This window comes from Triturus cristatus, chromosome 5_1, assembly GCF_964204655.1.
Source record: "Triturus cristatus chromosome 5_1, aTriCri1.1, whole genome shotgun sequence".
In the NCBI taxonomy this organism is placed as follows: Eukaryota; Metazoa; Chordata; class Amphibia; order Caudata; family Salamandridae; genus Triturus; species Triturus cristatus.
In genome coordinates this window covers 14,542,019-14,566,175 of record NC_140587.1, presented here as the reverse complement: position 1 = coordinate 14,566,175, position 24,157 = coordinate 14,542,019, and positions in this window count along the sequence as shown.

Here is a 24,157-nt window from a genome sequence, read left to right as displayed (position 1 = left end):
ATGCAATATCAAAGGCATGCCATGGGACTCTCAGTTCGCCTCATAGGGATGCAATGTCACAGGCAGGCCCGGAGACTCTTTGTTCGCCTCACAGGGATTCAATGTCACAGGCAGGCCGGGGGACTCTGTTCACCTCACAGGGATGCAATGTCACAGGCAGGCCCGGGGGCTCTCTGTTCGTCTCACAGGGATGCAATGTCACAGGCATGCCCGGGGACTCTCTGTTCACCTCACATGGATGCAATGTCACAGGAACGCCCGGGGACTCTCTGTTCGCCTCACAGGGATGCCTTGTCACAGGCAGGCCCGGGGACTCTCTGTTCGCCTCACAGGAATGCAATGTCACAGGCAGGCCCGGGCACTCTCTGTTCGCCTCACAGGGATGCAATGACACAGGTAGGCCCGGGGACTCTGTTCGCGTCACAGGGATGCAATGTCACAGGCAGGCCCCGGGGACTCTGTGTTCGCATTACAGGGATGCTATGTCACAGGCATGCAATGGGACTTTCTGTTCGCCTCACAGGGATGCAATGTCACAGGCATGGCCTGGGACTCTCTGTTCGCCTCACAGGGATGCAATATCACAGGCATGCCCTGGGACTCTCTGTTCACGTCACAGGGATACAATGCCACAGGCAGGCCCGGGGACTCTTTGTTCGCCTCACATGGATACAAGGTCACAGGCAGGCATGGGGACTCGTTGTTTGCCTCATAGGGATGCAATGTCACAGGCAGGCCCGGGGACTCACTGTTCACCTCACAAGGATGCAATGTCACAGGCATTCCCTGGGACTCTCTGTTCGCCTCACAGGGATGCAATGTCACAGGCAGGCCCGGGGACTCTCTGTTCGCCTCACAGGGATGCAATGTCACAGGCAGGCCCGGGGACTCTGTTCGCGTCACAGTGATGCAATGTCACAGGCAGGCCCGGGGACTCTGTTCGTGTCACAGGGATGCAGTGTCACAGGCATGCCCGGGAACTCTTTGTTCGCCTCAAAGGGATGCAATGTCACAGGCATGCCCTGGAACTCTCTGTTCACCTCACAGGGATGCAATGTCACAGGCATGCCCTGGGACTCTCTGTTCGCCTCACAGGGATGCAATGTCACAGGCAGGCCCGGGGAATCTGTTCGACTCACAGGGAAGCAATGTCACAGGCAGGCCCGGGAACTCTCTGTTCGCCTCACAAGGATGCAATGTCACGGGCATGCCCTGGGACTCTCTGTTCGCCTCACGGGGATGCAATGTCGGAGGCATGCCCTGGGACTCTCTGTTTGCCTCACAGGGATGCAATGTCACAGGAAGGCCCGGGGAATCTGTTCGCCTCACAGGGATGCAATTTCACAGGTATGCCATGGGACTCTCTGTTCGCGTCACAGGGATACAATGCCACAGGCAGGCCCGGGGACTCTCTGTTCGCCTCACATGGATGCAAGGTCACAGGCAGGCACCGGGGCCTCTGTTCGTGTCACAGGGATGCAATGTCACAGGCAGGCCCGGGGACTCTCTGTTCGCCTCACAGGGATGCAATGTCACAGGCAGGCCTGGGGACTCACTGTTCACCTCACAGGAATTCAATGTCACAGGCATGCCCTGGGACTCTCTGTTCAATCAATCAATCAACCATAGGCATTTGTATAGCGAACTGCTCACGCGGAGGGTCTCAAGGCGCTGGGGGGGGGGGGAACGCTACTGCTCGAACAGCCAGGTCTTGAGTTGCTTCCTGAAGGCGAGATGGTCTTGCGTTGTCCGGAGGTGGATGGGGAGGGAGTTCCATGTCTTGGCTGCCAGGTAGGAGAAGGATCTTCCTCCTGCGGTTGCTCTGCGGATGCGGGGGACGGTGGCGAGAGCGAGGCTGGCGGAGCGGAGCTGGCGGGTGGGCCTGTGGAAGGTCAGGCGGCTGTTGAGGAACTTGGGGCCCAGGTCGTGGAGGGCCTTGTGTGCGTGGGTGAGGAGTCGGAACGTGATTCTTTTGTTGACGGGGAGCCAGTGCAGGTCTCTCAGGTGTCCGTAGATGTGGCTGTGTCGGGGGATGTCCAGGATGAGTCGTGCTGAGGCGTTCTGGATCCGTTGGAGTTTCTTCTGGAGTTTGGCGGCGGTGCCGGCGTAGAGGGCGTTCCCGTAGTCCAGCCAACTGGTGACGAGGGCCTGGGTGACCGTCTTCCTGGTCTCGGTGGGGATCCACCGGAAGATCTTTCGAAGCATGCGCAGGGTGTTGAAGCATGAAGACGAGACGGCGTTGACTTGTCTGGTCATCGAGAGGGAGGAGTCCAGGATGAAGCCTAGGTTGCGTGCGTAGTCCGTTGGCTTGGGGGCGGATCCCAGGGCGGGGGGCCACCAGGAGTCGTCCCAGACAGAGGGTGATGATCCCAGGATGAGGACCTTCATCTTGTCTGAGTTCAGTTTCAGGCGGCTGTTCTTCATCCATTCGGCGACGTCTTTCATCCCTTCGTGTAGGCTGGCTCTGGCGGCGTCCGGGTCGCTGGTGAGGGAGAGGATCAGCTGGGTGTCGTCGGCATAGGTGATGATCTTGAGGTTGTGTTGACGTGCGATGGTTGCGAGGGGGCTCATGTAGACGTTGAAGAGGGTGGGGCTGAGCGATGACCCTTGTGGAACGCCGCAGATGACTTCGGTGGCCGCTGACCGGAACGGGGTGAGGCGGACTCTCTGGGTTCTTCCGGCGAGGAATGAGGTGATCCACTCCAGGGCCCTCTCCTGGATGCCGGTGTTGTTCAGGCGCTGGACCAGGGTGCGGTGGCAGACAGTGTCGAACGCTGCGGAGAGGTCCAGGAGGATGAGGGCCGCAGTTTCCCCGTTGTCCATTAGGGATCTGATGTCGTCTGTGGCTGCGATGAGGGCGGTCTCCGTGCTGTGGTTGGCTCGGAAGCCGGATTGCGAGTGGTCGAGGGATCCGTTGGTCTCGAGGAAGGCGGCTAGCTGTCTGTTGACGGTCTTCTCGATGACTTTGGCAGGAAACGGGAGGAGCGAGATGGGGCGGTAGTTCTTGAGGTCGGAGGGGTCTGCAGTTGGTTTCTTCAGCAGGGCACTGATCTCGGCGTGTTTCCAGCACTCCGGGAAGGTGGCGGTGTTGAAGGAGGCGTTGATGATGTCGCGGAGGTGGGGTGCGATGATGTGGCCGGCCGTGTTGAAGATGTGGTGTGGGCAGGGGTCCGTAGGGGATCCGGAGTTGATGGTGTTCATTGTGCGTGTTGTGTCTTCGGTGCTGACTGGGGTCCAGGTGCGGAGGGTGGAGGTGGAGGGCATCGGTTCGGTGGTGGGGTTCGTGGTTGGTGGGCCGAAGCTGTTGTGAATGTTGGCGATCTTGTCGTGGAAGAAGGCTGCGAGGGAGTCGCAGAGGTCTTGCGAGGGAGTGATGTCATTGTTTCCGGCGTCGGGGTTGGAGAGCTCTTGGACGATGCTGAAGAGTTCCTTGCTGTTGTGGGTGTTGTTGTCCAGTCGTTCCTTGAAGGCTGTCTTCTTTGTGGCGCGGATCAGTTGGTGGTGTTTGCGGGTGGCGTGTTTGAGGGCCGTCATGTTGTCTGTGGTCTGGTTGGTGCGCCAGGTGTTCTCCAGGGAGCGGCAGTTCTTCTTGGAGGTGATGAGCTCGTCGGTGAACCAGGAGGCTTTCTTGCTGCCGCGTCTGCTGGGGGGGTTCTTCTTCAGTGGTGCGAGGGCGTCTGCGCAGTTGGTGATCCACTGTGTGAGGTTGTTGGCGGCTTCGTTGGGGTCCGTTGAGCTGGTGGGGGGTTCTGGCTGAGGAAGGTGGTGAGCTGGTCGCCGGTGATCTTGTTCCAGCTCCTGCGGGGGCTTGTTGAGGGTGGTGGTGGGTCGTCGTTTTACTGAAGCTGAAGTGGACGCAGCTGTGGTCAGTCCACTGGAGATTGGTGGAGTGGCTGAAGGTGACGTATTTGCTGGATGAGAAGACTGGGTCAAGCGTGTGGCCAGCGTAGTGGGTGGGGGTGGTTACCAGTTGCTTGAGTCCGAGGTTGGCCAGGTTGGCCAGCAGAGCAGTGGTGTTGCGGTCCTTGTTGTCCTCCAGGTGGAAGTTGAGGTCCCCCAGGAGGATGTAGTCAGTGGAATTGATGGCGTGCGGGCTGACGAAGTCTGTGATGTCTTCGCTGAACTGTGTGCGTGGTCCCGGTGGTCTGTAGACAAGGGTGCCTCTGAGCGTGGTCTTGGGGTCGGTGTGTATCTGGAAGTGGAGGTGTTCGGCGGAGGTGAAGGTGTCATCGGAGTTGGTCGTGATGCGGATGGTGTTCTTGTGGATGATGGCGATGCCTCCTCCTGTCTGGTTGACGCGGTCCTTCCTGGTGATTTTGTAGCCTTCTGGGACGGCGACGTCGGGCGCTGAGGAGGCGTTCATCCAGGTTTCTGTCAGGAAGGCGATGTATGGTGCTGTGAAGTCGAGGAGGTTCCAGAGTACGACGGCATGCCTGTGAACGGAGCGGGTGTTGAGCAGGAAGCACATCAGGTGTTTGTTGCTGGGGCTCGGTTTAGCAGGTGCGATGCTGGGTCGGAGGCCGGTGAAGCGGCAGGTCAGGCAGGTGAAGGGTCCGTGGGTGCGTCTTGGGGTGGCTCGGTAGCAGGCGGTGTTTCGGCCGGCGTTGAGTGCGTGGAGGGTTTTGGCGTCGTAAATGTGCAGGGTGTGCTGGCGAGGGCGAGGACCAGGGGGTCTGGCGCTGGGCGCGGTTCAGGCACGGACGGGCGCAGACGGGCTTACCTTTGGCGCACGTTCAGCGCTCAATCGGCGCTCCCGCTGTGCGCGTCCGCTGCGCGGTCGCTCTGGGGGCGTCATAAGTAAGGAGCCGGGAGGGAGGAGCAGCTGGGTAGCGGGAGCGGGGCGGCGAATGGAATCACAGGGGGGCGGGGCCGCAGGGAGGCAGCGGCGGGAAATTCCAAGAAGCAGCGGGCAGCGGGAAATTCCCAGGAGCAGCGGGAAATTCCCAGGAGCAGCGGGCGGCGAGCGAGGGAATCTGCAGGAAGGAGGCGGCAAAGGCAGGCAGGAGCGGCAGCAGTGAGTGGGGTGACCAAGCCCTGTGGAGGGCTGAGCGGTCACATCACAGGGATGCAATGTCACAGGCAGGCCCGGGGACTCTCTGTTCGCCTCACAGGGATGCAATGTCACAGGCAGGCCCGGGGACTCTGTTCGCGTCACAGGGATGCAATGTCACAGGCAGGCCCGGGGACTCTATTTGCGTCACAGGGATGCAATGTCACAGGCATGCCCGGGAATTCTTTGTTCGCCTCAAAGGGATGCAATGTCACAGGCATGCCCTGGAACACCCTGTTCACCTCACAGGGATGCAATGTCACAGGCATGCCCTGGGACTCTCTGTTCGCCTCACAGGGATGCAATGTCACAGGCAGGCCAGGGGAATCTGTTAGACTCACAGGGATGCAATGTCACAGGCAGGCCCTGGGACTCTCTGTTCGCCTCACAGGGATACAATGTCACAGGCATGCCCTGGGACTCTGTTCGCGTCACAGGGATGCAATGTCACAGGCAGGACCGGGGACTCTCTGTTCGCCTCACATGGATGCAAGGTCACAGGCAGGCCCGGGGACTCTCTGTTCGCCTCACAGGGATGCAATGTCACATACATGCCCTGGGACTTTCTGTGTGTCTCACAGGGATACAATGTCACAGGCAGGCCCGGGGAATCTGTTCGCCTCACAGGGATGCAATGTCACAGGCAGGCCTGGGGACTCTCTTTTCGCTTCACAGGGATGCAATGTCACAGGCATGCCTGGGGTCTCTCTGTTCACCTCAAAGGATTGCAATGTCACAGGCAGGCCCGGGGACTCTCTGTTCACCTCACAGGGATGCAATGTCATAGGCAGGCCCGGGGACTCTGTTCGCCTCACAGGGATGCAATGTCACTGGCAGGTCCAGGGACTCTCTGTTCGTCTCACAGGGATGCAATGTCACAGGCATGCCATGGGACTCTCTGTTCGCCTCATAGGGATGCAATGTCACAGGCAGGCCCGGAGACTCTCTGTTCGACTCACAGGGATTCAATGTCACAGGCAGGCCGGGGGACTCTGTTCACCTCACAGGGATGCAATGTCACAGGCAGGCCCGGGCACTCTCTGTTCGTCTCACAGGGATGCAATGTCACAGGCATGACCGGGGACTCTCTGTTCGTCTCACAGGGATGCAATGTCACAGGCATGACCGGGGACTCTCTGTTCGCCTCACATGGATGCAATGTCACAGGAACGCCCGGGGACTCTCTGTTCGCCTCACAGGGATGCAATGTCACAGGCAGGCCCGGGGACTCTCTGTTGGCCTCACAGGGATGCAATGTCACAGGTAGGCCCGGGGCATCTGTTCTCGTCACAGGGATGCAATGTCACAGGCAGGCCCGGGGACTCTGTTCGCGTCACAGGGATGCAATGTCACAGGCATGCCCTGGGACTCTCTGTTCGCCTCACAGGGTTGCAATGTCACAGGCATGCCCTGGGACTCTCTGTTCGCCTCACAGGGTTGCAATGTCACAGGCATGCCCTGGGACTCTCTGTTCGCCTCACAGGGATGCAATGTCACAAGAATGCCCTGGGACTCTCTGTTCGCCTCACAGGGATGCAATGTCACAGGCAGGCCCGGGGAATCTGTTCGACTCACAGGGATGCAATGTCACAGGCAGGCCCGGGGACTCTCTGTTCGCCTCACATGGATGCAAGGTCACAGGCAGGCCCGGGGACTCTCTGTTCACCTCACAGGGATGCAACTTCACATGCATGCCCTGGGACTTTCTGTGTGTCCCACAGGGATACAATGTCACAGGCAGGCCCGGGGAATCTGTTCGCCTCACAGGGATGCAATGTCACAGGCAGGCCCGGGGACTCTCTCTTCGCCTCACAGGGATGCAATGTCACAGGCATGCCCTGGGACTTTCTGTTCGCGTCAGAGGGATGCAATGTCATAGGCATGCCCGGGGACTCTCTGTTCGCCTCACAGGGATGCAATGTCACAGGCAGGCCTGGGGACTCTCTTTTCGCTTCACAGGGATGCAATGTCACAGGCATGCCTGGGGTCTCTCTGTTCACCTCAAAGGATTGCAATGTCAGAGGCAGGCCTGGGGACTCTCTGTTCACCTCACAGGGATGCAATGTCACAGGCAGGCCCGGGGACTCTGTTCGCCTCACAGGGATGCAATGTCACTGGCAGGTCCAGGGACTCTCTGTTCGTCTCACAGGGATGCAGTGTCACAGGCATGCCATGGGACTCTCTGTTTGCCTCATAGGGATGCAATGTCACAGGCAGGCCCGGAGACTCTCTGTTCGCCTCACAGGGATTCAATGTCACAGGCAGGCCGGGGGACTCTGTTCACCTCACAGGGATGCAATGTCACAGGCAGGCCCGGGGACTCTCTGTTCGTCTCACAGAGATGCAATGTCACAGGCATGACCGGGGACTCTCTGTTCGTCTCACAGGGATGCAATGTCACAGGCATGACCGGGGACTCTCTGTTCGCCTCACATGGATGCAATGTCACAGGAACGCCCGGGGACTCTCTGTTCGCCTCACAGGGATGCAATGTCACAGGCAGGCCCGGGGACTCTCTGTTCGCCTCACAGGGATGCAATGTCACAGGTAGGCCCGGGGCCTCTGTTCGCGTCACAGGGATGCAATGTCACAGGCAGGCCCGGGGACTCTGTTCGCGTCACAGGGATGCAATGTCACAGGCATGCCCTGGGACTCTCTGTTCGCCTCACAGGGTTGCAATGTCACAGGCATGCCCTGGGACTCTCTGTTCGCCTCACAGGGATGCAATGTCACAAGAATGCCCTGGGACTCTCTGTTCGCCTCACAGGGATGCAATGTCACAGGCAGGCCCGGGGAATCTGTTCGACTCACAGGGATGCAATGTCACAGGCAGGCCCGGGGACTCTCTGTTCGCATCACAGGGATGCCATGTCACAGGCATGCCCTGGGACTCTCTGTTCGCTTCACAGGGATGCAATGTCACAGGCAGGACCGGGGACTCTATGGGCCCGATTCACAGAACTAACTTAAGACAAAATCCTAAACTTACTACCATTTTGGTATTCACAGAAGGCACTTACTCATTTTGGTATTCACAGAAGGCACTTACTCATTTCGGTATTCACAGAAGTTAGGAGTCCTAACTTTAGGACTCCTAAATGCCTTCTGTGAATACCGAAAGTCTTAAAATCAGAATTTTTCTCAGTTTAGTAGTAGTATAGTTAGGACTCCTAACTTTAGGACTCCTAAATGCCTTCTGTGAATACCGAAAGTCTTAAAATTAGGATTTTTCTCAATTTAGTAGTCCTAAATCTAAATTTAGGACTACTAAATTGAGAAAAATCCTAATTTTAAGACTTTCGGTATTCACAGAAGGCATTTAGGAGTCCTAAAGTTAGGAGTCCTAACTATACTACTACTAAACTGAGAAAAATCCTAATTTTAAGGCTTTCGGTATTCACAGAAGGCATTTAGGAGTCCTAAAGTTAGGAGTTCTAAATTTAGGACTACTAAATTGAGAAAAATCCTAATTTTAAGACTTTCGGTATTCACAGAAGACATTTAGGAGTCCTAAAGTTAGGAGTCCTAACTATACTACTACTAAACTGAGAAAAATCCTAATTTTAAGACTTTCGGTATTCACAGAAGGCATTTAGGAGTCCTAAAGTTAGGACTCCTAACTTCTGTGAATACCGAAATGAGTAAGTGCCTTCTGTGAATACCAAAATGAGTAAGTGCCTTCTGTGAATACCAAAATGGTAGTAAGTTTAGGATTTTGTCTTAAGTTAGTTCTGTGAATCGGGCCCAGTGTTCGCCTCACATGGATGCAAGGTCACAGGCAGGCTCGGGGACTCTGTTCGCCTCAAAGGGATGCAATGTCACAGGCATGCCCTGGGACTTTCTGTTTGCCTCAGACGGATGCAATGTCACAGGCAGGACCGGGGAATCTGTTCGCCTCCCAGGGATGCAATGTCACAGGCAGGCCCGGGGACTGTCTGTTCGCCTCACAGGGATGCACTGTCACAGGCATGCCCCGGGACTCTGTTCGCATCACAGGGATGCAATTTCACAGGCATGCCCGGGGACTCTGTTCGCATCACAGGAATGGAATGTCACAGGCACGCCCGGGGACTCTCTGTTCGTCTCACAGGGATTCAATGTCACAAGCATGCCCTGGGACTCTCTGTTCGCCTCACAGGGATGCAATATCACAGGCATGCCCTGGGACTCTCTGTTCGCCTCAGAGGGATGCAATGTCACAGGCAGCCCCGGGGAATCTGTTCGCCTCACAGGGATGCAATATCACAGGAAGGCCCGGGGACTCTCTGTTCGCCTCACAGGGATGCAGTGTCACAGGTATGCCCTGGGACTCTCTGTTCGCGTCACAGGGATGCAATGTCACAGGCAGGCCCGGGGACTCTCTGTTCACCTCACATAAATGCAAGGTCACAGGCAGGCCCGGGGACTCTGTTCGCGTCACAGGGATGCAACGTCACAGGCAGGCCCGGGGACACTCTGTTCGCCTCACAGGAATGCAATGTCACAGGCAGGCCTGGGGACTCTCTGTTCGCCTCACAGGGATGCAATGTCACAGGCAAGCCGGGGGACTCTCTGTTCGCCTCACAGTGATGCAATGTCACAGGCATGCCCGGGGACTCTCTGTTCGTCTCACCGGGATGCAATATCACAGGCAGGCCCGGGGACTCTGTTCGCGTCACAGGGATGCAATGTCACAGGCAGGCCCGGGGACTCAGTTCCCGTCACAGGGATGCAATATCACAGGTATGCCCGGGGACTCTCTGTTCGCTTCACAGGGATGCAATGTCACAGGCATGCCCTGGGACTCTCTGTTTGCCTCACAGGGATGCAATGTCACAGGCATGCCCGGGGACTCTCTGGTCGCCTCACAGGGATGCAATGTCACAGGCATGCCCTGGGACTCTCTGTTCGCCTCACAGGGATTCAATGTCACAGGCATGCCCGGGGACTCTGTTCGCATCACAGAGATTCAATGTCACAGGCATGCGCGGGGACTCTGTTCGCAACACAGGGATGCAATGTCAAAGGCATGCCCGGGGACTCTCTGTTCGCCTCACAGGGATGCAATGTCACAGGCATGCCCTGGGACTCTCTGTTCGCCTCACAGGGATGCAATGTCACAGGCAGGCCCGGGGACTCTGTTCGCCTCACAGGGAAGCAATGTCACAGGCAGGCCCGGGGACTTTCTGTTCGCCTCACAGGGATGCAATGTCACAGGCATGCCTGGGGACTCTGTTAGCATCACAGGGATGCAATGTCACAGGCATGCCCGGAGACTCTGTTCGCCTCACAGGGATGCAATGTCACAGGCAGGGCTGGGGACTCTGTTCGCGTCACAGAGATTCAATGTCACAGGCAGGCCCGGGGACTTTCTGTTCGCCTCACAGGGATGCAATGTCTCAGGCAGTCCCGGGGACTCTCTGTTCGCCTCACAGGGATGCAGTGTCACAGGCAGGCCCTGGGATTCTCTGCTCGCCTCACAGGGATGCAATGTCACAGGCAGGCCTTGGGATTCTCTTTTCGCGTCACAGGGATGCAATGTCACAGGCATGCCCAGAGACTCTCTGTTTGCCTCACAGGGATGCAATGTCACAGGCAGGACCGGGGACTCTCTGTTCGCTTCACAGGGATGCAATGTCACAGGCAGACCCGGGGACTCTCTTTTCGTCTCACAGGGATGCAATGTCACAGGCATGCCCGGGGAACTCTGTTCGCCTCACATGGATGCAATGTCACAGGCAGACCCGGGGACTCTGTTCGCGTCACAGGGATGCAATGTCACAGGCAGGCCCGGGGACTCTCTGTTCACCTCACAGGGATGCAATGTCACTGGCAGGCTCGGGACTCTCTGTTTGACTCAGAGAGATGCAATGTCACAGGCAGGCCCGGGGACTCTGTTCACCTCACAGGGATGCAATGTCACAGGCAGACCCTGGGACTCTCTGTTCGCCTCTCATGGATGCAATATCACAGGCATGCCCTGGGACTCTCTGTTCGCCTCACAGGGTTGAAATGTCACAGGCAGGCCTGGGGACTTTCTTGTCGCTTCACAGGGATGCAATGTCACAGGCATGCCTGGGGTCTCTCTGTTCGCCTCACAGGGATGCAATGTCACAGGCATGCCCTGGGACTCTCTGTTCACCTCACAGGCATGCAATGTCACAAGCATGCCCTGGGACTCTCTGTTTGCCTCACAGGGATGCAATGTCACAGGCATGCCCTGGGACTCTCTGTTTTCCTCACATAGATGCAATGTCACAGGCAGACCCGTGGACTCTCTGTTCGCCTCACAGGGATGCAATGTCACAGGCATGCCCTGGGACTCTCTGTTCGCATCACAGCGAAGAAATGTCACAGGCAGGCCTGGGGACTCTCTTGTCGCTTCACAGGGATGCAATGTCACAGGCATGTCTGGGGTCTCTCTGTTCACCTCACAGGGATGCAATGTCACAGGCATGCTCGGGGACTCTCTGTTCACCTCACAGGGATGCAATGTCACAAGCATGCCCTGGGACTCTCTGTTTGCCTCACAGGGATGCAATGTCACAGGCATGCCCGGGGACTCTCTGTTCACGTCACAGGGATGCAATGTCACAGGCAGGCCCGGGGACTCTGTTCGCCTCACAGAGATGCAATGTCACAGGCAGGCCATGGGACTCTCTGTTCGTCTCACAGTGATGCAATGTCACAGGCATGCCATGGGACTCTCAGTTTGCCTCACAGGGATGCAATGTCACAGGCAAGCCGGGGGACCCTCTGTTCGCCTCACAGTGATGCAATGTCACAGTCATGCCCGGGGACTCTCTGTTCGTCTCACCGGGATGCAATATCACAGGCAGGCCCGGGGACTCTGTTCGCGTCACAGGGATGCAATGTCACAGGCAGGCCCGGGGACTCAGTTCCCGTCACAGGGATGCAATATCACAGGTATGCCCGGGGACTCTCTGTTCGCTTCACAGGGATGCAATGTCACAGGCATGCCCTGGGACTCTCTGTTCGCCTCACAGGGATGCAATGTCACAGGCATGCCCGGGGACTCTCTGGTCGCCTCACAGGGATGCAATGTCACAGGCATGCCCTGGGACTCTCTGTTCGCCTCACAGGTATTCAATGTCACAGGCATGCCCGGGGACACTGTTCGCATCACAGAGATTCAATGTCACAGGCATGCGCGGGGACTCTGTTCGCAACACAGGGATGCAATGTCACAGGCATGCCCGGGGACTCTCTGTTCGCCTCACAGGGATGCAATGTCACAGGCATGCCCTGGGACTCTCTGTTCGCCTCACAGGGATGCAATGTCACAGGCAGGCCTGGGGACTCTCTTTTCGCGTCACAGGGATGCAATGTCACAGGCATGAACGGAGACTCTCTGTTCGCCTCACAGGGAAGCAATGTCAGAGGCAGGCCCGGGGACTTTCTGTTCGCCTCACAGGGATGCAATGTCACAGGCATGCCTGGGGACTCTGTTAGCATCACAGGGATGCAATGTCACAGGCATGCCCGGGGACTCTGTTCGCCTCACAGGGATGCAATGTCACAGGCAGGCCTGGGGACTCTGTTCGCGTCACAGAGATTCAATGTCACAGGCAGGCCCGGGGACTTTCTGTTCGCCTCACAGGGATGCAATGTCTCAGGCAGTCCCGGGGACTCTCTGTTCGCCTCACAGGGATGCAGTGTCACAGGCAGGCCCTGGGATTCTCTGCTCGCCTCACAGGGATGCAATATCACAGGCAGGCCCGGGGACTCTGTTCGCGTCACAGGGATGCAATGTCACAGGCAGGCCCGGGGACTCAGTTCCCGTCACAGGGATGCAATATCACAGGTATGCCCGGGGACTCTCTGTTCGCTTCACAGGGATGCAATGTCACAGGCATGCCCTGGGACTCTCTGGTCGCCTCACAGGGATGCAATGTCACAGGCATGCCCTGGGACTCTCTGTTCGCCTCACAGGTATTCAATGTCACAGGCATGCCCGGGGACTCTGTTCGCATCACAGAGATTCAATGTCACAGGCATGCGCGGGGACTCTGTTCGCAACACAGGGATGCAATGTCACAGGCATGCCCGGGGACTCTCTGTTCGCCTCACAGGGATGCAATGTCACAGGCATGCCCTGGGACTCTCTGTTCGCCTCACAGGGATGCAATGTCACAGGCAGGCCTGGGGACTCTGTTCGCCTCACAGGGAAGCAATGTCAGAGGCAGGCCCGGGGACTTTCTGTTCGCCTCACAGGGATGCAATGTCACAGGCATGCCTGGGGACTCTGTTAGCATCACAGGGATGCAATGTCACAGGCATGCCCGGGGACTCTGTTTGCCTCACAGGGATGCAATGTCACAGGCAGGCCTGGGGACTCTGTTCGCGTCACAGAGATTCAATGTCACAGGCAGGCCCGGGGACTTTCTGTTCGCCTCACAGGGATGCAATGTCTCAGGCAGTCCCGGGGACTCTCTGTTCGCCTCACAGGGATGCAGTGTCACAGGCAGGCCCTGGGATTCTCTGCTCGCCTCACAGGGATGCAATGTCACAGGCAGGCCTTGGGATTCTCTTTTCGCGTCACAGGGATGCAATGTCACAGGCATGCCCAGAGACTCTCTGTTTGCCTCACAGGGATGCAATGTCACAGGCAGGACCGGGGACTCTCTGTTCGCTTCACAGGGATGCAATGTCACAGGCAGACCCGGGGACTCTCTTTTCGTCTCACAGGGATGCAATGTCACAGGCATGCCCGGGGAACTCTGTTCGCCTCACATGGATGCAATGTCACAGGCAGACCCGGGGACTCTGTTCACGTCACAGGGATGCAATGTCACAGGCAGGCCCGGGGACTCTCTGTTCACCTCACAGGGATGCAATGTCACTGGCAGGCTCGGGACTCTCTGTTTGACTCACAGAGATGCAATGTCACAGGCAGGCCCGGGGACTCTGTTCACCTCACAGGGATGCAATGTCACAGGCAGACCCTGGGACTCTCTGTTCGCCTCTCATGGATGCGATGTCTCAGGCAGATCTGGGGGCTCTGTTCGCGTTACAGGGATGCAATGTCACAGGCAGACCCGTGGACTCTCTGTTCGCCTCACAGGGATGCAATATCACAGGCATGACCTGGGACTCTCTGTTCGCCTCACAGGGTTGAAATGTCACAGGCAGGCCTGGGGACTCTCTTGTCGCTTCACAGGGATGCAATGTCACAGGCATGCCTGGGGTCTCTCTGTTCGCCTCACAGGGATGCAATGTCACAGGCATGCCCTGGGACTCTCTGTTCACCTCACAGGCATGCAATGTCACAAGCATGCCCTGGGACTCTCTGTTTGCCTCACAGGGATGCAATGTCACAGGCATGCCCTGGGACTCTCTGTTTTCCTCACATAGATGCAATGTCACAGGCAGACCCGTGGACTCTCTGTTCGCCTCACAGGGATGCAATGTCACAGGCATGCCCTGGGACTCTCTGTTCGCATCACAGCGAAGAAATGTCACAGGCAGGCCTGGGGACTCTCTTGTCGCTTCACAGGGATGCAATGTCACAGGCATGTCTGGGGTCTCTCTGTTCGCCTCACAGGGATGCAATGTCACAGGCATGCTCGGGGACTCTCTGTTCACCTCACAGGGATGCAATGTCACAAGCATGCCCTGAGACTGTCTGTTTGCCTCACAGGGATGCAATGTCACAGGCATGCCCGGGGACTCTCTGTTCACGTCACAGGGATGCAATGTCACAGGCAGGCCCGGGGACTCTGTTCGCCTCACAGAGATGCAATGTCACAGGCAGGCCATGGGACTCTCTGTTCGTCTCACAGTGATGCAATGTCACAGGCATGCCATGGGACTCTCAGTTTGCCTCATAGGGATGCAATGTCACAGGCAGACCCGTGGACTCTCTGTTCGCCTCACAGGGATGCAATGTCACAGGCATGCCCTGGGTCTCTGTTCGCATCACAGCGAAGAAATGTCACAGGCAGGCCTGGGGACTCTCTTGTCGCTTCACAGGGATGCAATGTCACAGGCATGTCTGGGGTCTCTCTGTTCGCCTCACAGGGATGCAATGTCACAGGCATGCTCGGGGACTCTCTGTTCACCTCACAGGGATGCAATGTCACAAGCATGCCCTGGGACTGTCTGTTTGCCTCACAGGGATGCAATGTCACAGGCATGCCCGGGGACTCTCTGTTCACGTTGAAGTATTTCGGGGTTCCCAAGGCCTACACGCTCCAGAGATTACCCACATACACAAAAGAACTGTTGGCACGGAAGCTGTAAAAGGCAAAGAACAAATTTATTAAGACCCCATGGGGTGGTGGTACACTCAAACAGCACCCTTCGGTATTGCAAAAGGTATCACACCGAACACCGGTGTGACCCCGTTTATATACAATTTTGGGGCAATAAAAGATAGGCGGCACAAGTTAAGACGCAGTTTTAGAGACATACATAGTCATGTTTTGGAATACTGCCAGCTCATTGGAGGGTTTCAAACCCGCTGGTCAGTTAGCGGCACATTCCTGAAGGTATACGGGTCAGTGAGAACTGCGCATGTGTGGCTTGACCAGCACTAAAAATATCCTGTTGCTGGGCAGATGTGAGTGGTCAGTGGAATGGACAAAGGACTAAAGGGCACGTCGGCCACGAGGCCGCTCAGGATCTAAGATGGCCGCCACAGTATTCAAAATGGCGTTTATCATATACAGCCAAGTTAAGGAGGACAACGTGTAGGTTCAGCTAATCGCTAACACGGACGGGCCAATTACGACAGACGACCCTTTTAGCGTTTAGCTGAATCTACCTCATAATGAACATAGTCTGGATGTTCGTCCTCGATGTCAATTAACATAATTTGTGTCACCTCCTTATGTAGCATCTTTTTATCGTGGACAAGAGCTCGTCTCGATGGCAAACAGGCCGATAGGCACATTGAACATAATGCAGGACCACATTGGATACACAAACAGATAAAAAACATTGCTCCCACAAGTATACAGAAAATTGTCAATAGTTTCCAGCCCCAAGTTGCAATCATGGACCAGAACCATCCAGAAAGTGTCCAAGTTCCATTGTCCGGTTGTATTTCGGCAGCTATTTTATGCAGCTTTGAAATCGCATCATACACAGATGGAGAATTATCAGGCACGTAAACGCAACAGCTGCTTCCAATGATCCTACATGCCCCCCCACGATCAGCCAAAACAACATCCAGCACCATCCGGTTTTGGAGGGTGACAATTCTGGAAATCTGCAGTTCTTCGGTAATATTCCCCAGGGCAATAGCAGTGTCATTTGCAACAGCCTCAACAACACGTGTCAGGCGTCTGATCTTCCGACTGTTCAGTGCGGCCCCCACAAAGGAGAATAGTCCCAGATTGAAATCCACATATTGTTGCAACGCAGTGTCCGTTTGATCAATGTCCTCTAGTGCAACAGTTCGCTTAACCCTGTTTAAAACAAAGTCATGGTACAGAGTATAGTCGTTGTGATACATCGGTGGGGCAATGAATACAGGAGGTAGCACAAACGATACATAACATGTGCCCAACCACCCCACTGGAAGCTGATGATACCCCTTCGTTCCACAGATGAAGTAGGTGTTTCTGGATGCAACAAATGAAATGCCATTCGGGCTATCGAACGTGAGAGTAACGTTACATTCACTTTTCCCCACTGCAATCGTGCCCTTATTTCGGATACATAAATCAGCTTTCGTAGCAATGACATTTATAACATGAGCACTTGATACATTCACATTTCTCTGATTGCTGTATATTCGTGGAGCAGACACATTGTCGGGCTTATACTCTTCCCATTCAAAACGTGTACCCTCAGCCCGTGGAAACCCATCCTTGTCATGGGGACATTCTTTATTTAGGCGGAAAAGCACCCCCCCTTTGGTTGGCCATCTCAAGGTAAAGAGGAGGGTGTACCAGGCATTGCAAGACCCATTATGCGAAAACGGGAGTGGAATAAGTGGGGTGCCCCCTCTCTTCTGGTGCCCAGGCAACATTCCACACACCCAGCAATTAGAGGTATTGGTCATATTATGTGTGTGGTGAAGAATCTGAATGAAGCTGTTATTTAAATACGTTTGACGGTGGCGTTCTTCATGAAAAGGCAAGGTAAAGTGAAAATGTTCAGACGGTGCCGGGGTAGTCGGCAGCAAATGTTCACGTACAGGCACCACAAGTTCGACTACCCAGGCAATAACAGCTATCACCACAATCGTGAAAACAAAAAGAAAGGCACCCAGTATTTTCTTATCTCGCGATGCCATCGATGCCATAGTGCAAGAAAGTTTTGTGCAAAGTCTCAAAGAAAACAAATCGTTCACAGTTTCTCACAAATAATCTCTGATACACGTACGTGTATACCTGAAAAAAGAAAAATGCGGTGCTGAACTCCGAGGTAGCCGTTGTTTTCTTCTCCGGGCCAAGACGGGTGTCGCTACTCTGGCAGAACTGATCCCCCCCCCTTGGAATTCCCGGTTTCCGTTTCACAAACCTGGAGCGGTTACCAACCAGTTCAAAAAAAGGGAAAAATCTTCTTTATCGCGGTCGTAGATTGTAGCGCTCTCTTCCAGCAGCAGCTTGGTCCGGGAAGGCTCCCTCTACTTCGGCCGACGTCACAGCTGGGCTCTTTTCTTTCTCCAAGATCTCTTTATAATCAGTAAGCACAGCAGGAGTCACCAGATCCGGAGAGACTCGGCGACAGTGAGTCGAATGCACCCACCGCTTCCTGTTGGTCACTCGTACTGCGGTGCGGGTTGCCAGAAGGACCTGCTCGGGGCCCTTCCACCTGGGCTCCAGACTGCTTGCTCTTTCAAACGAACGGATCATCACACGATCCCCAGGACGAAGATCGTGGCCCTCTCCAGTAGAGTTATCAGGGAGCGCTTCTCGAACCTGTTGGTGAATGGAGAGCAAATCATTTGTTAATCGTGCCAAATAATCATTCATCATAACACAAGGCACATCATGTATTAATCGCGGCTTGGGCACTCCCCAAATATTCATGGGGCGGCCAAACACCACCTCATAAGGTGTAAGGCCAGTTCGTGAATGGGGCACTGATCTAAGAGACAGTAGTGCTAGCGGCAACGCATCTGGCCACTTCAATGATGTAGACGCCACAATTTTGGCCAGCTTAAGCTTCAACGTCGCATTATACCGCTCGACCAAACCTGCTGACTGAGGGTGGAATACAGCGTGGAACTTTTGCTGAATCCCCAACCCCTTCAGTACATACTCCACAATCTTTCCGACAAAATGGGGCCCATTATCGCTCCACAAAAATTTGCAAACTCCAAAGCGAGGAAAGAATTCCTTAAGCAACACCTTAGCTGTTGTCAAAGCCGTATTGTCTTTCGTGGGGTAGGCCTCAACCCATTTGCTAAAGGCACACACCACCACTAAAACGTACTTCAGGTTATTGCAGCGCTCGAGTTGGATGTAATCCATTTGAAGGACTTCAAACGGTGCAGAAGGTGGAACGAACCCTCCTTTCGGAGTATAGGCCCCCTTTCCAGGATTGTGTTGCAAACATACCAGGCAGGTCTGCACTACTCTCTTTGCAGTGTTCGCAATCTCGGGATGTTCCCAAACTCGTGTTAAAAGCTGAGTTATTGCAAGAGCTCCGACATGCGCCAGTCCATGCGTCATCTGGACCATCGCCTGTAAGTAAGCCGCAGGCAATTTCCACTTCTCCATATCTTTGCTTCTCCAACATCCCTCATCATCTAGCACCCCATCTACTGCCCAAGCCGCAAGTTCAGATTCTGTAGCTGAATTTTGTATATCCCGTATCTCTACCCTAGCATCACTCCATCGTTCAGCCTGCGATTGTACCACGTACATGGGGGAGCTAGTTTGGGACATAGCCGTTTGCCTTGCTATGCTGTCTGCAAAGGCATTTCCTTGGCCCACCTTATCCGTAATTTTCTTATGGGCACTGCACTTCACTATCGCTACTTTTTTAGGGCCAAGCAGCGCATTTAGGAGATCGCGCACTAACTCTCCGTGCATAATGTGCTCCCCATGTGACGTCAGAAACCCGCGTTCCCTCCAAAGAAGCCCGAAGTCATGGGCCACTCCAAAGGCGTACCGGCTGTCTGTGTATATGTTCACACATAGGCCAGCACTCAATTCGCAGGCTCTTGTTAAAGCTATCAGCTCTGCTGCCTGAGCCGATTTTTGTGGTATTCTAGCTGTTTCTACCACCGTCTTAAGAGTCGTGATCGCATATGCTGCGGAAGTCGTGCCATCTGGCAGCCTCAAACACGATCCATCAACCCACAGTTCCCCATCCACATCCGGAAGTGGCACATCCTGTAAGTCAACCCGACCCTTTGTCTGTTCCTCAGTCAGGAAAACACAATCATGATGTTTTTCTTCCTGACCCTCCTCGCCCGGATAGGGCAATAAAGTCGCAGGGTTCAAAGTAGCGCATCTCTTCAATGTTATGTGCGGCGCTAAAAGTGTCAGCTCATATCCTGTAAGTCGTGCACTCGTGAGGTATTGGGTCTTTGTTTGATTTAACAGGGCGTCTACTGCGTGAGGAACCAACACCAGCAATTTGTGTGATAACACTATGCCCTCACTCTGTCGTACGGCTACTGCTGTTGCCGCTACTGCTCGAAAACACCCAGGCAGCCCTCGTGCTACAGGATCCAAAATGGCAGAGAAGTATGCACATGGTCTCTGCTTATCCCCGTGTAACTGCACTAACACTGACAACGCGCACCCATCATTCTCGTGCACGTACAATGTGAAAAGTTTCGTGTAGTCTGGTGTTCCTAACACGGGTGCAGAACAAAGGGCCTGTCTCAACTGTTCAAAGGCTTTCTGACATTCGTCTGTCCATTCAAGAGGCATTGGTGTAGTTTTGGACAATAATGCTAGCAGAGGTTTTATGATATGTGAGAAACCCATGATCCATTGTCTACAAAAAGATGTCAACCCTATAAAGGCACGCACATCTCTCTGCGTGCGGGGGACTGGTGTATCTAAAATCGCCTGAATTCGATCAGATGTTAATGCCCTCCCCTCCTTAGACAACAGATGACCGAGGTAGGTCACCTGGGGTCTACAGTATTGAAGCTTTTTCTTAGAGACCTTGTGGTTGTTTTGTGCCAAAAAGGACAGCAACGCAAGCGTGCTCTGTTCACATTGTGTATAGGAGTCAGCAGCAAGCAAAAGGTCATCCACATACTGGATGAGCGCAACGCCAGACTGCAATTCGAAGGAATCTAGTTGTCGTTTCAAAGCCTGGCTGTAGATGCTAGGGCTCTCAGTATAACCTTGGGGAACACGACAAAATCTATACGATTTATTATTGAGCGTAAAACCAAACAGATATCTGCTATCTGGGTGAACAGGGATAGAAAAGAACGCATTCTTTAGATCGATAACGCTAAAAGTGGTGGCTGTCGGTGGAACCAAAGTAAGCAAAGTCGTGATATCAGACACCACTGGGTATTGGGGAATGACAATTTTATTTATTTCACGCAAATCAATAATAAATCGATAGATCCTGCCATCTGAATCTCTCTTAAGAATTGGTAGAATAGGGCTGTTACAGACATTATAAGGGACCTCCTCCACTACCCTCGCAGAAATCAAATCCTGAACAATATGTGTTAGTGCAATTTCACCTTCCTTCGAGATCTTATACTGTGGCACTCGTGGTAGAGGGGCCCCCTCCTTAACAGTGATATGTATTGGTGGAATACGCATCTCTCCCACATCCGTATCTGATGTCGCCCACAACGTGTGCGGCAGAGAGGCCAAAGCGGGGATATCTAAAATGACACAAAATCTGTCACGTGTAGGGCAGTCATCAGGATCAGGGTAGTTGTCATTCAGAATAACCCGCACTCCTTCTGGAGCGCAGCGTATTGTTGCTCGAAAATATTTGAGTAAATCAATGCCCAAGATATTATCTGGGGTATGGGGCGATAACAAAAATTGGCCAAAACTAAAGTACTTGTCAATACATAGTGCAAGGGGCTTGGACAATGGGCTGGGGGAGGGTGTGCCATCAAACCCTACACACGTAACCATTTCGCCAGACAGGGGAGCCCTCGGAACCAAGTTTTTCGACAAAGCGCTACGAGTAGCTCCTGTGTCGACTAGAAACTGATCAGTAGAACCCAAAATACCCGCTGTTACATATGGACCTTGCTGATCTACTGGCACTTCGACTGATTCCTTACCCCATCCTACGCGATCCTATGCATGCACATAATCCTGATGTTCCACATTCTCTCCTTCCAAAATCTGATATTGATTCCGTCTATCAAACGTATTTCGTTCGTCCTGACCACGGCCCCTCTCCTCAACCTGTCTACGATCACCTCCGCCACCTCTCGCTCCAGTATAACCTCCTCTTGACCTTCCACTGCCTCGACCACGCTGACTACGCTGTTCACGAAGTACCGGACAATCATCGGCCCAATGCCCAAACTCCTTACAATAAGCACACTGATCCTCCGCAATGTCCGTACGGCCATACGACGCATTTCCTCCACCTCGTCTACCTCTATCATTCCCTCTACTCTGTGTTCCCCGAACCTGTGCCAACATCACCTTCGTTTTCAATTCCTTCGTCTTTTTCTCTACATTTTCTTTAGCCTCCACTTCCTGCCGCTCATAGTACTGAGCCATAGTTAATAAGGACGCAGGGGTCGCCGTGGCCCAGGAACTCTCACTCGACTTCAATCGCTTTGCAATCTCTGGTAGGAGATTAGCCACATACTTATCTACAAACAAATGCCGACCCGTATCGTCAGTTAAAGATTGACCACTGTAATCATGAAATGCCTCCTCAAAGCGTGTAAAGAAATCTGAGACTGTTTCATCTGGTTTCTGCTTGCACGACGTTAACATGGTCCAATCTATCTTTTTGGCAGGAACAAGCGTTTTCAATTTATGCAAAATAGCTGCCGGAAGATCTAGAATTAGCTGACAAGGCTTACATGCTGGTTCTCTATCTAAATCTGCAGCATTTATCTCTTTCCAGGTCCCCCCCAAAATCGTTTCATCATTAGTTTTACGAATTTGCCTCCACATATCAGGTGGTAAAATTAACCCAAAAAACAAATCTATATCTACAAGAGTCATCACACAAGACGATATAGCCCCCTCTACCCCCTCATAGAATGCCGCTGGGTTCTTTCGGAGATCAGGTAAAGAGTTTTTAAGTGCCATGACATCTGCTCTATTCCATGGTGTATACACCCAATTGTACACAAAATATCCCTTCGCATCCTTTGACAATTTATCATCATCCGTACCTTCCCCTTTTGGTGGAACATACAAAGGCGCGGCTTCACGCATAGGCATAACATGCAACGCAGAGCTCTTATCTGAACCACGAAGAGAACACTCCTTAACCGCCCCGTCGTTTCCCGGCTCGGATTCCTTTTTCCTCCGTTTCAGTTCCTGGCGCAAATACGTCGTCTCATCCCGCAGCGCGATCAAATGTTTGAACAGGTCATCCACATCTGTAAGATCAAAATCACCTTTAGCTAAATTCTCACGATATACCGACAAAGCTTTAGGTTCTAATGTTTCAGAAACTTCACGATATGCATTTACAACTTCATCCGCTAAAATGGACAAAAAATACATTAATTCAAGATCCGACCACCCCTGTTTCTCCGCTACCACCTGTTCCTGAGTAACACAATGCTTATTCACTTTACGAGCCCAACTGCGCAAATGAGCGGACCTCTCCGCAGTAAACCTGAGAGCCGATACCCCTTTCTGGCTCACTTGAATCTGCCCATCATCCTCGGAATCCGCAGCCGGAGCCGTCGGTGAAACGTACGGAGGCGGTGACCGATCTAACAAAGAAAAATCATCAATTTCATTATTAAGGACAGGATAAAGCGGTCGGCGAATAGGAAACTGCCCAGTCATTTGCAATTTACGTTCCCGTTCCTCCCTCTCTTTCTTCTCCTGCGCCTCCTTCTCCTCGAGCTGTAAAGCCTTATCCCGAGCAGCCTTACGCTGCTCTTTATCCGCCAAGGCAACCTCACGCTTCATTCGTTCACGCGCCGCTTTCTCCCACATTCGTACACAATCAAACATATTTTGTCTAGACCTACGTTGAAACATACATTGCTCGACAAATTGGATTTTACTCAAATCGTATGACCCGTGTAGGGGCCATTGCAATTCGGAATCGGCCTTAGTGTACTTATGCCATAATTTACTGTACATAATAGGTGGAAGGCCGTGCTTGATATACATGTCCCTATTTGGTGTTCCCTCTGGGGGAGCCGGCTGTGATTCCGCTAACCTAATTGATGCATCATCTCCTAAGCAACACATTCCCCGGAGCTTGCTGAAAACAGGCATGTTCGAAAAGTATCACAAAAGCGTGACACCAGACCAAATGGCACTTACAGTTCTTCACACGATTGTGCCGCTCAAATGAAAAAACAAGGTTAGAGAAACATCTCTACATGCCTGCCTATGTGAAGTGCACTACACATATAAGTTCAAAGATCACAAATTCAAAATGTTAGCTAACTCAGATCAAAGTTCACAAAATTCGGCGAGCGTCCGAAGACTGCCTCACCGATCACAAATCTCAAGACTTCAGTAAGCGCCCGAAGACTACCTTACCGAACACAAAGCTTACCAATTCTCAAAAGTCCAGATTCCAACTGCCAAGGTCTTGTAAGCCAAATCAGCCAAACGGCACTTTCTCAGTGAAGCGGACACTCGAAAACTCAGTCGGAGACCGGCGCCACCTGGAAGGTCAGATCGGAAGGAAAGGAAAAAACACCTTGGCAGCCAAGACTCGGGTCACTCGTGGCAGTGCGCGTCCATGGCGAGTTTCCAAGCCTTCGTCACGACCTCTCCTTCGGGCATCCGAGTCGCCGATGAGTCCCTTCGTGGTCGCCAATTGAAGTATTTCGGGGTTCCCAAGGCCTACACGCTCCAGAGATTACCCACATACACAAAAGAACTGTTGGCACGGAAGCTGTAAAAGGCAAAGAACAAATTTATTAAGACCCCATGGGGTGGTGGTACACTCAAACAGCACCCTTCGGTATTGCAAAAGGTATCACACCGAACACCGGTGTGACCCCGTTTATATACAATTTTGGGGCAATAAAAGATAGGCGGC